This window comes from Geospiza fortis, unplaced genomic scaffold (assembly GCF_000277835.1).
Source record: "Geospiza fortis unplaced genomic scaffold, GeoFor_1.0 scaffold180, whole genome shotgun sequence".
Lineage (NCBI taxonomy): Eukaryota > Metazoa > Chordata > Aves > Passeriformes > Thraupidae > Geospiza > Geospiza fortis.
The window spans coordinates 694,322-704,104 of record NW_005054452.1 but is presented as its reverse complement, the minus strand read 5'-3'; the positions used below and the strand labels follow the sequence as shown (position 1 = coordinate 704,104).

The 9,783-nt window shown below is 41.4% G+C and overlaps 1 long non-coding RNA gene across 1 annotated transcript; it reads right to left on the bottom strand.

Moving 5' to 3' along the window:
* Positions 1 to 1,118: 1,118 nt before the first annotated feature.
* Positions 1,119 to 3,787, bottom strand: LOC115948633. The gene is made up of 2 exons (XR_004082430.1): positions 3,700 to 3,787; positions 1,119 to 2,688 (listed from the first exon to the last, which is right to left on the bottom strand). It is a non-coding gene; the product is annotated as an uncharacterized LOC115948633 (long non-coding RNA).
* Between the last annotated feature and the right edge of the window lie 5,996 nt (positions 3,788 to 9,783).

Genomic DNA, 9,783 nt, shown 5'->3' with positions numbered 1-9,783 from the left:
GAGCTTGAATATATAAAAAACCAACAAACCGGGAGTTTTTCCTAAAATTTCATTAGAATCACTTTTCACAGGGCTCTGTGACATCTCATCACAGTTCTACTGAGCACCTTTCTCCTCCATTCCCAACTGCTTTATGTAACTGAGACAGCTCCATGGCTTGGGGTAGAAAAGACCAAGAGAAAAGTCTGTGTTCTATTTCTTTGAGCATAAAGCCTTTCACCGTGTGCTGAAAAAATGTAGGTACCACTGGCTCCTGCAGTTCCTCATCTCCTTGATCTTAAACCAGCTCTTTTCCAGATGCTTTTTCAGAATATTCTACCCTCTGTTGCTTTTATTTCAGTGTGGTTTCTGCTAGTTTCTTGCTTTGGGATACTCCCTTTCCTTTTTTCCCTTTTTCCTTCCTTTCACATCACCAGAAAATAAAACTGCCACTAATCAAATGATTTCTACTTTCCTGACAAAATCCAAGTATTTATTTCTGCCATGTTGTAGTTCTTGAATCACTTTTTGAGAGACTACAGCACAAAGCAACACAGATGTCAGCCCCTCTGAGGAGATGCCATCAGTTGACAATCTGTGATTAAACCCATGCTTAACTCATGTATAGGACACATCTGGGTTAATTTAAGGGAGGAATATATATGAATATAATTTAAGAAATTGCTTGAACTGTAATTCAGCAACTTTATTGCCTCACACAGATAAATTCTATCTTTGCCAACTCCTTTTCCACCTTAAAAAATCTTTTCTTCTGATGTAAAAAAATCCCAAATCTGAAGATACCCAGTCCTTTCAATATCTCTGAAGGAAAAGACTCAACTGCCAACTTGGTAAATATCCCTCATAAAAAGAAACTCTTTTTTTTTTTTACTTACAGTGGTCCACCTGCAGAAAATCAAATGAGTTCCTTATGTGGGGTTTCATTAATGATGTCTGCATGATAAATCTGTGCTATTTTTATGTCTTTGAGATTTCACCTGATTCTTATTTATGAAGCACTAGATGCAATTATCTGTATCCATTTAGGTTTCACTACTGAAACAAACCCCAAAACCAACAACATTTTTGGCAATGGCTTGGTGCTTGTTGACTTCCAGTTCAGAAACCTCTACAAAAGGTTTCACCAATGTTAAATGACTTTTATTTTTCAATCACTGTTATACAGAGTAGGAAACAGAGTCAATTAAAATAAGAATACTGTATCTAATGACATTACTTATTTATAAGACTAAAGCTATGTCCTTGTGGGTTTATGGTTATGCAGATCTAAGTTACAGCATTTGAAATTAGTCTTCATCTTGACTGTGGCAAATAAGAAATATTTTTTAAAAGCCTAGAAAATTTTTGTTTGGACAGAAATGGCTTCATTTTGACATATTTATGATACAAAACAAAGCTAAAAGATTTGTAGGAACTGTCACAGCAAAACTTTTTGCTTTAAATTGCCAAAAATTCTGTTACAGAAATCACTCAGGTTTTATAAAATATTTTATGTAGTGTGCATGAAGAAATCATGAAGTGGAATGGATCCTAGTTTCCTGTCAGAGAAATTCCCCAATTAGGATATTGGTAGTTTTTTCTCCCCACATTATTGCAAGTCCAGTGACCACTCTAGTTTCCTGTGTCTCTTCAATATTTCTGAGCAGGTTCACCAACTCAATAAAAAAGCATTTCCTGTTTTCTTTCTTTAGGTTTTTTGGGTTTTTAAGGGGCAGTTCATTCAGCTGTTATTTAAATAGGAAGAACGATTTGAAAATGTCAATATTCCTGCAGTGCCATTCCTGTTTTAGGTGCGCTTGATGTAAGGCCTGTGAGCCCTTAGGTACCACTTGACCTGACTGACCAGGAGGTACAATTTTCAGAAGCAATAAAGCTGCATAATCCAAAGAACATTCCAATGAACTGAAATGTTCACAGCATTTCTGATACTGAAATCACAGTTTTTATCTAAATGTGGCACCCTTGTTTCACAAGGAGCATTCTTCTCACATCTCTCTCACAATTCTCAGCTCCATGTGGGTTTTTGGAATGTCATTTTCCTTCTCTGTGGAATTACCTCCATCTCCAGGGGATGAGCCTGCTGCTGGGTAACTGCATAACCCTGGGATCATTCACACACACAAACACAAAAAGGAATTATTTACTGAGGACAGGGCAAAGGGGTGTGAAATACTCCATGCATATTGCTCATGATCCATTAATATGTTCAGAATGAAAAACACCTGAATTTTGTGTTGCTGTATTGTTCTGCAGATGAGAAAAGATTTCTTAGTTGAAGTACATGACCTTTAGTGGAAAAAAAGGGTTTGACCTTTCTAAAAAAGTTAATTAACAAGGAAGACTCTGTAAATTAGGTCCAAGCATCCATTAAGATTCAGGAAAATCCCAGCTTACAACACACTGGTCACCACCAGTAGTAGCTCTTCTCATCAGATGTCTGTATTTTAGTTTTTCCCTTGATTTTTCTTCTTCTTTTACTTACAGAACCTGCTCCATTAGAAAAATTAGCTTTCTATCATTTTCATGACTCATCAAGGCCTGAAGGAAGAAACCAGAATCATCCACAGTCTTCTCATTTGTGATACAGACTATTAACAACTTCATTAACTTTCTTCAGGCCATACTTTTGTTCAAGGTCTCTTGTGCATTTTTACAGGAGTTACTGGAAGGATGCATTGTCTTGGGCTTCTGTCAAGAGAAAAAAAAAAGGAATTAGAAAGTTTACATTCATTAAGATATGGGAAACAATTCCTGTAAATGTTATTGTAAGTAAAACAAATCTTGGTCACTGCTTTGTGCTCAAAAGATAGAAAATACATTTGATTGCATTTCTTCTCATTAGGAAACAATATATCACAACCACCTGCTTTAATAGTTGATTAAGCACAGAGAATCATTAATGTAGAGCAAACCAGAAATTATAAACAAGTAGGACAGTTTCTAAACCTGAGTTTCTTTTTCTAGACTACCAACATGCGACATTATATCAGATAGAAATAATCCCTGTCATGTTCTGTCCTCTATAAATCTCATAAAGGCAACAGGAGATTGTATAATAAGGCCTGAGAAAGGAACAAAATTTAGCCCAATTGTCAGGACATGGAAGAACAGTAGTGGGATGCTGAGGAATCCAGCAATTTTCACTGTGGTGAGCAAGTACTGGACAGCTCTCCATCCCACCTGTGTGTAGAAAGCACAACAGGATGTAATAATGGAAAAAGCAGAAGGTTTGAGAGCAGTAACTTCCCTGAAGGGAAGCAAATCCATTGGCTGTTTTCTTCAAGAGCAGAATAGTTCCTGAAGTGGATGTGCAGCCATGGCAGCACAGAAACCCTTCTGCCCCTCAGACTGACAATTCTGAAGTCAATCTTAATTTGTGACAGTTAAATTAACATCTGGATATTAATCCTTCTCCTTATCCTTTTCTTTGGCTAGGAAAAGAAAGGGATTCTAGGGACAGGGAAGTTCCAGAAGATAGGTTTTAACTAGTTCTGCAAAGGCATGAGCCAAAAATACATCCTGCAGTTCTTAATCTGTTCACCTTCTGCCTCATTCCTCTGCCACCTCCTGCCCCTTCTCTTTCACATTCAGCCAGTTCCCTCCTCCTCTGGTGTCTCCCTCCTGGCCAAGACTCCCAGAACACAAATTCAGTGCGCAGATGAACCACACTGAATTACAGCTTGCATCATCACTGTTTACCTCTGACAAGTTTCCTTAATTGAGATCCCCAGCAAGAAAAAAGGATCCTGGCGTTGCGTGGGCTCCCCAGGCATGGACAGATTTCCTGTTGTTTTGATGCAGTGTGCAAACATAAGAAAATAGAAGTTGTTTTCCAAGGAGCTAACAACATCAGCAGCACGAGGCATGAAGTGTTTACAAACAACAGATGGGAGACAAACAGCTCGAAGGTGGGGGTCAACGTGGGAAACAGAACTCTCTGCCTGAGAGCTGCTCGTCTGAACAAGGGGCTTGGAGGAAAGAACAGCTCTGAGGAGAGAGAAAATTATTTTTTTTCTGATATATGTACAATTAAGAAAGCTCTGAGGTAAGAGAAATGGAGGCAGCTTTAAAGAAGACAAGTCAGTTACTCAAGAAGAGCAGAGAAGGTACATTTTCCTGAGTCTCAGTCTTTGAGACAGAAAAATATTCATTTTATAAATGCGAGAAAAAGAAGTTATAGCATTTGAACTGAATACTCCAAATTTTATATCACATTCTCTGAATATATGCAAAACTTCTAAACTCTTCTTTCTCTATCCCCCTTTGAAATACAGAGACTCAATGAATCTACTGCAAAGTGTCCTTGCAATTAAAGGTGACAGATGATCTCCACAAACACACAACCCCTTGCTCTGATAATTGGTGGCATCAACTGAAGTTCAAAGGAAAATTTTAACAAAATTTAAAGCCTGTTCCTATGGTTTTCAGAAGAAACTATTTAAGGAAAAGGCCTTTTAACAGCCTGCTATGGTGGGCATTGATCTAAGTCCAACACCAGCAAACAGCAGGCGTACTCTCTGTGTTTCTTCTGAATTTTTAAATTCAGCTTTCTGAAAGCAGTGAAGGTATCTGCCCCATCCTCTCTGGCATTAATAGACAGACCTCCTGTGGGTTTTTTTCCAAACAAACTGCATCTGTTGCTTGCCTGCAAGTCTCTTCAGGGGTCTGAGGCAGGCTAAGTCCCTGGATGCTTTGTCTGGCAGGTTTTTTGAGCCAGAGCAAGGGGTGGCAGAGGGCATGGCAGGCAGGGCCTCTGTGTCACAGCCCATCTTGCAAGTGACTGTGGTGTTTTTGGGGTCCCCCATTGTGGGGAAGAATGATGAATCTGACTCCACATTCTTAGAAGGCTAATTTATTATTTTATGATACTATATTACATTAAAGACTGCTATATTAAACTATACTAAAGAATAGAGAATGGATACTTACAGAAGGCTTAACAAGATAATAATAAAAACTTGTGACTCTCTCCAGAGCCCTGACACAGCTGGACTGTGATTGGTCATTAAGTCAAAACAATTCACATGTTGGATAAACAATCTCCAAACCACATTCCAAAGCAGCAAAACACAGGAGAAGCAAATGAGATAAGAATTGGTTTCCTTTTTCTCTGAGGCCTCTCAGCTTCCCAGGAGAGAAATCCTGGCAAAGGGATTTTTCCAGAAAATATGACAGTGAAAAGTGACTCTCCATAAAATACCCAGTTTAAATGTCCTGCAGGCTGGGAAGGCTTCACTGTGCTGCTCATGGAACACCAAGCACAGTAGGAAATATTCAGTGCAGGAAATATTTTTGACACGTTTACTTGAGCAATACAGTGCTCAAAAATGACACACCCAAACTGAAATTCAGATACTCAAATGTGTTCAGGGACAGGGAGTGATGTTAGTCAATCCCTGGTTATTTATGTCCACTCAGTCAAGCCCAAAAAGAAATGTCTTATTATACAAGGCACTGAAAAATCTTTTGGGAGCTACTGCCAACCTCCCTCCAGCACAGGTAGCAAATTGTCTAAAATAAAGCAACAAGCTGGTTTGTCTTTAAACATCACTGGGCCTAAAAGAAGCTTAAAGTATTCCAAGTTCCACCTGCAGCCTTCAGTTCGTCTGAATTGCCTGTGAGATAGATCCTCCTCAATTTCTCTCACTTAGATATCATTTAAATGATTATTTTCCTTAAAAGCCCTCACTAGTCTTAGTTTCCCTGTTCTCCAAAATTCTCTTTTTCACTAAAGCACAAATGCTGTACAAATAGGAAAAAGCATTCAGGATCAGGTGGTGAAGAAAAGCCCATTTAGACACAGAGGTATTGAGATAATAACAGATGATGTAAGAACTCAAAAAAAGTTCTTGAAGCAAACAATCAAAATGGTTTTCAGCAATGATCTCTCTTGGTCTAGAAGAAAGTTCTACAACAGAAGAGACGAGTTAAAGGTGTGGAGAGTTTTTTTGTGTGTTCACAGACACAATGCTGAGACTTTACGCTGGGGAAAGGGGGGAAATTCCTGCTGTGGTAATTCTCAAAAGAGGGAGATGTAGAGATAAAAACACAGTTTGTAATACTTCAAGAAGCAGACCAAGCTATTGTAAGACTGAAAACAGGTCAAATATTTAGTCTAACTGAAGAAGCTGGTATTGTACAGTACTTAGATGCATGGAAAATACAAGAAAACAGAAGACAAAAAAGAGATAAATTATGTGACAGATATTATAGCAAAAGCTAAATGTCCATTGTGAGGGAAAAAAAGAGATAAACTGATTGTTACATTACAAAAAAGACAAAAAGCTAGAATTAGCATGAAGAAATAATATTGTGATTATATTTATAAACATGTTCAGTTTAATTTTAAATCTATCCTCAATGTAAATCCTTCTGGCATGCTGGAAAAGATAAAAGTTTTAGGCTGTTGTCCTCACTATCAAAGTAACTTTGTCAGAGAACACGTCACATGTAATTTTATGGAGAAAATCTGTATTTGCTGGATTTTAATGGTGGGCAGAGGAAAATTATTTACACTACACTATATCATGTCAAGGTCCCTCCTTTCTAATGATGTTATTAAAGAAAAAAAACCTCAAAAGATGAATCAGAAAGCCAAGTTCAGATCTGTCTGGGCATCAGCAAACTGCAGATTAACATTTGAAAGCCAGACTGCTGTGTGCTGAAATTCGCTGTGTGATAGATACCCTGGAACCGACAATCTGCCTGTAAAGCCACAATTACCAAAGCAGAGTTCCTTGAGCAGAGAAACTTAACTGCCCCTTGATTTCCTTTCCTTGTTATCCCAGGGAGCACACAGCTTTGAGCTCTTCCAAGAGGAATGCACTCAAGAGAACCCCAATGCTCATCCTGCCATGTAAATCCTGTGAAGTGTCCCCAGAGCTCACAAGACACCACAAATTCTGTGCATCCTCCTTCTGGTTGGTCCCTCTGTCCTTACAGAGTTCAATCCACGACCCCACTCCTTCCCTGATGGCCTTTTCCATAGCTAAGGGCTGCTCCACCTTTAGGAGGTGAATGGGCACAGGCAGAGGGTTCATCTTGCACAAAACCCACTTAATAACGGGTTCTAGATCGTGACAGGCAGTTCCACAGTTGACATAGAACTAAAAAAAAAAAAGCAAAGAAAGCATCCATGAATATTTCCCTCAAGCAGAACAGTCCTTTTGTCTGTCTTGCTAGTCCAAGTGCCCAATATCTCCAATGGTTTGGTGATGTTTCTTCTCTCTCTAGCTGGATGTTGGCAGTGGGAGATTCATGGAGTCAAAAGCATTTGTTTGGAGCTGTCAGCTGGCCTCCCCTGGCTGGTGTGAGCTACAATCACTCACTGAGCAGCTTAGCAGCTTATCTCAGTTTTTAGTAAACAAAGTTTTTAGCGGTATCAAAGTTTTTAGTGGTATCAAATTCAGTTTTCTTCTTTTTCTTTGAGATAATGATAAAAATAAGGGTGATTTCAAAAACTGGTTAATAACTTAAAAGAAAGAAAGAAATGACAGAGCTTCCTTCAGGACCATGAAAAAAGTAAGTTCATAGAGCTCTTCCAGATCTTCAGATTTCTTCATGGCATTCTGGGAGATCTCTTAGCAATAATCCAGCAATCCATGTCTTATGTCTCAGATAAAAGTGATCTGGACTAGGTAAGCAACCTCATTGATTTCTGAAATTGACACACTTTAAACAAAAACATACGAAACCAGCTGCATGAGTCCTTAGGTTTAAATTTACAAGAGATGCATTTGAAGCCTTGCTACTGGTATGAAGGGGAGAAATACTATTTTTCATAATCATGCTTATTTATTATTTGTGGTCTTACACGTACACTATAGCTCCTGCTCATTTCAGTCAGATGCCTGAAGGAACATTTAGCTGACATTCAATTAGCAAAGTAATGCAGGGTGATAAAGCAGTAGGTAATTTACCATGTTCTGTTTGGGGACATTCCTTGTTGCCATTAATATTCACAACACACCAGCCAGTTCCAAAGGAAGGCACTGCCCCTACCTAGAACAACCAGCAATCCAAAACATTTGGATTATAAAAATATAGGCAAGAAACAGAAGGTCTGTAGGCAACAGTTTCCTAACATCACACAGCTCCATTTAACAGGGTGCGAAGGACAATAACAGTACCTAGAAAAGGAATTTGGTGCCACCTGCAAACCTATTAAAGCACAAACTAAACCCCCAGTTTGCCTTGCACCAAGAATTTGCATCTCATCATAAAGGGGAGGTCAGCCTAGCATGGTCTCTGCTTACACCTGACACTGTGAGGTTATAATAATTCCAAGTATTTCTGCACACTACTGACTGTGACTACTTCCAGCTGCATGGCTGCACCAAGTATGTGCCATGCAGCATCTGGTCACATTTAAATTCATATTTAAATGATCCTGACTGTATTTTTATATGGGAAAAGACAAGAAAAATACTGGAAACTGCTGCCTCTACTTGAGGCCTATCAGTCACCGGTACCACTAGCATTATTCCCATATAGGCTGAGGCAGGGAAATTGTTTTGGCAAGATCCCTGCAAGCCTAAAACTGTCAAGCAAAGGTAAAAGCGCGGGAGGACTCCTCCCCCTTCCCTCCTTGGTGCCTGTGAGTTTTTGTAGAAGCCAGGGAAGCAGATGGATGCCACAAGAGGTGCAAAGGATGCCTGGAACGACAGCACGTCAGTGGGATTCGCAGTGCAGGGGAACGGCAAAATCCCCTGGTGACACCCACGCTCCACAGGGATCTTCCTCCACCCCTGGGGTTTGGAGCAGGGTGGTGGCAGCACGTTCTGGCCAAGAGAGACAGCAGAAGGGGCTGCCAGCGTAGTGAAAAAGAAAAGATAAGGTTGGTAGGATGAGCAAGGGGGAAATGAAAGTGCAAGGCTTTGCAGAGAGGACCAAACCCTGGTATTTGGTGCACAGAATCAGCAAATCATAGAATCAATTAGGTTGGAAAAGACCTCTGAGATTATCGAGTCCAACCAATGATCCAACATCACTGAGTGCCGCGTCCAGTCTTTCCTCAAACACCTCCAGGGATGGTGACTCCATCACCTCTCTGGATAGCCCATCCCAATGTCTAACCACCCTTTCTGTGAAGAAATCCCTCCTAAAGTCCAACCTGAACGTCCCCTGGAGCAGCTTAAGGCTGTGACCTGTCATCCTGTCGCTGGCTCTCCGAGACCCTACACCCTCCTGTCAGGTTGGTCTGCCGAACACCCAAGGAAGAAAGACACACACAGAGTTTCTGTAGCTGAAGAGAACAGGAGCACCGAGGCTCCTGCAGTCAGTCCTGACGGTCCCTCCATACCCCACCGCTCCTCCTTCCCCCTGCGAGGCGCCTGAGGCAGCGCTCGGGCCCATGACAGGGGCGCACCCAGAGAGCGCCTCCAGCTCCTCGTCCCAGCGCTGCTGCCCCCAGCGCTGTCCCCGGGCCACCCGGCTGGGCCCGGAGGGGCCCCGCTGCCGGCACTGCCTGCAGAGAATCGCGGCGTGGTTTGGGCTGGGAGGGCACCCCGGAGCCCATCTCGATCCATCCCTACCTTGGGCAGGGACAGCTCCCACTGCGCCAGCCTGCTCCAAGCCCGTCCAACCCGGCCTTGGGCACTTCCACGGATGGGGAAACCACAGCTTCTGTGTGCCAGGGCCTCACCGCCCTAATACAGAGGGATTTCTCCCTATTATCTAATCCAAACGCACTCTCATTCAATGGGAACCCATTCCCTTCGTGCCGTCACAACCCGCTCTCGTAAACAGCCTCCCCATCCCTCCCGTGCCTCCCGCCGCCCCTGC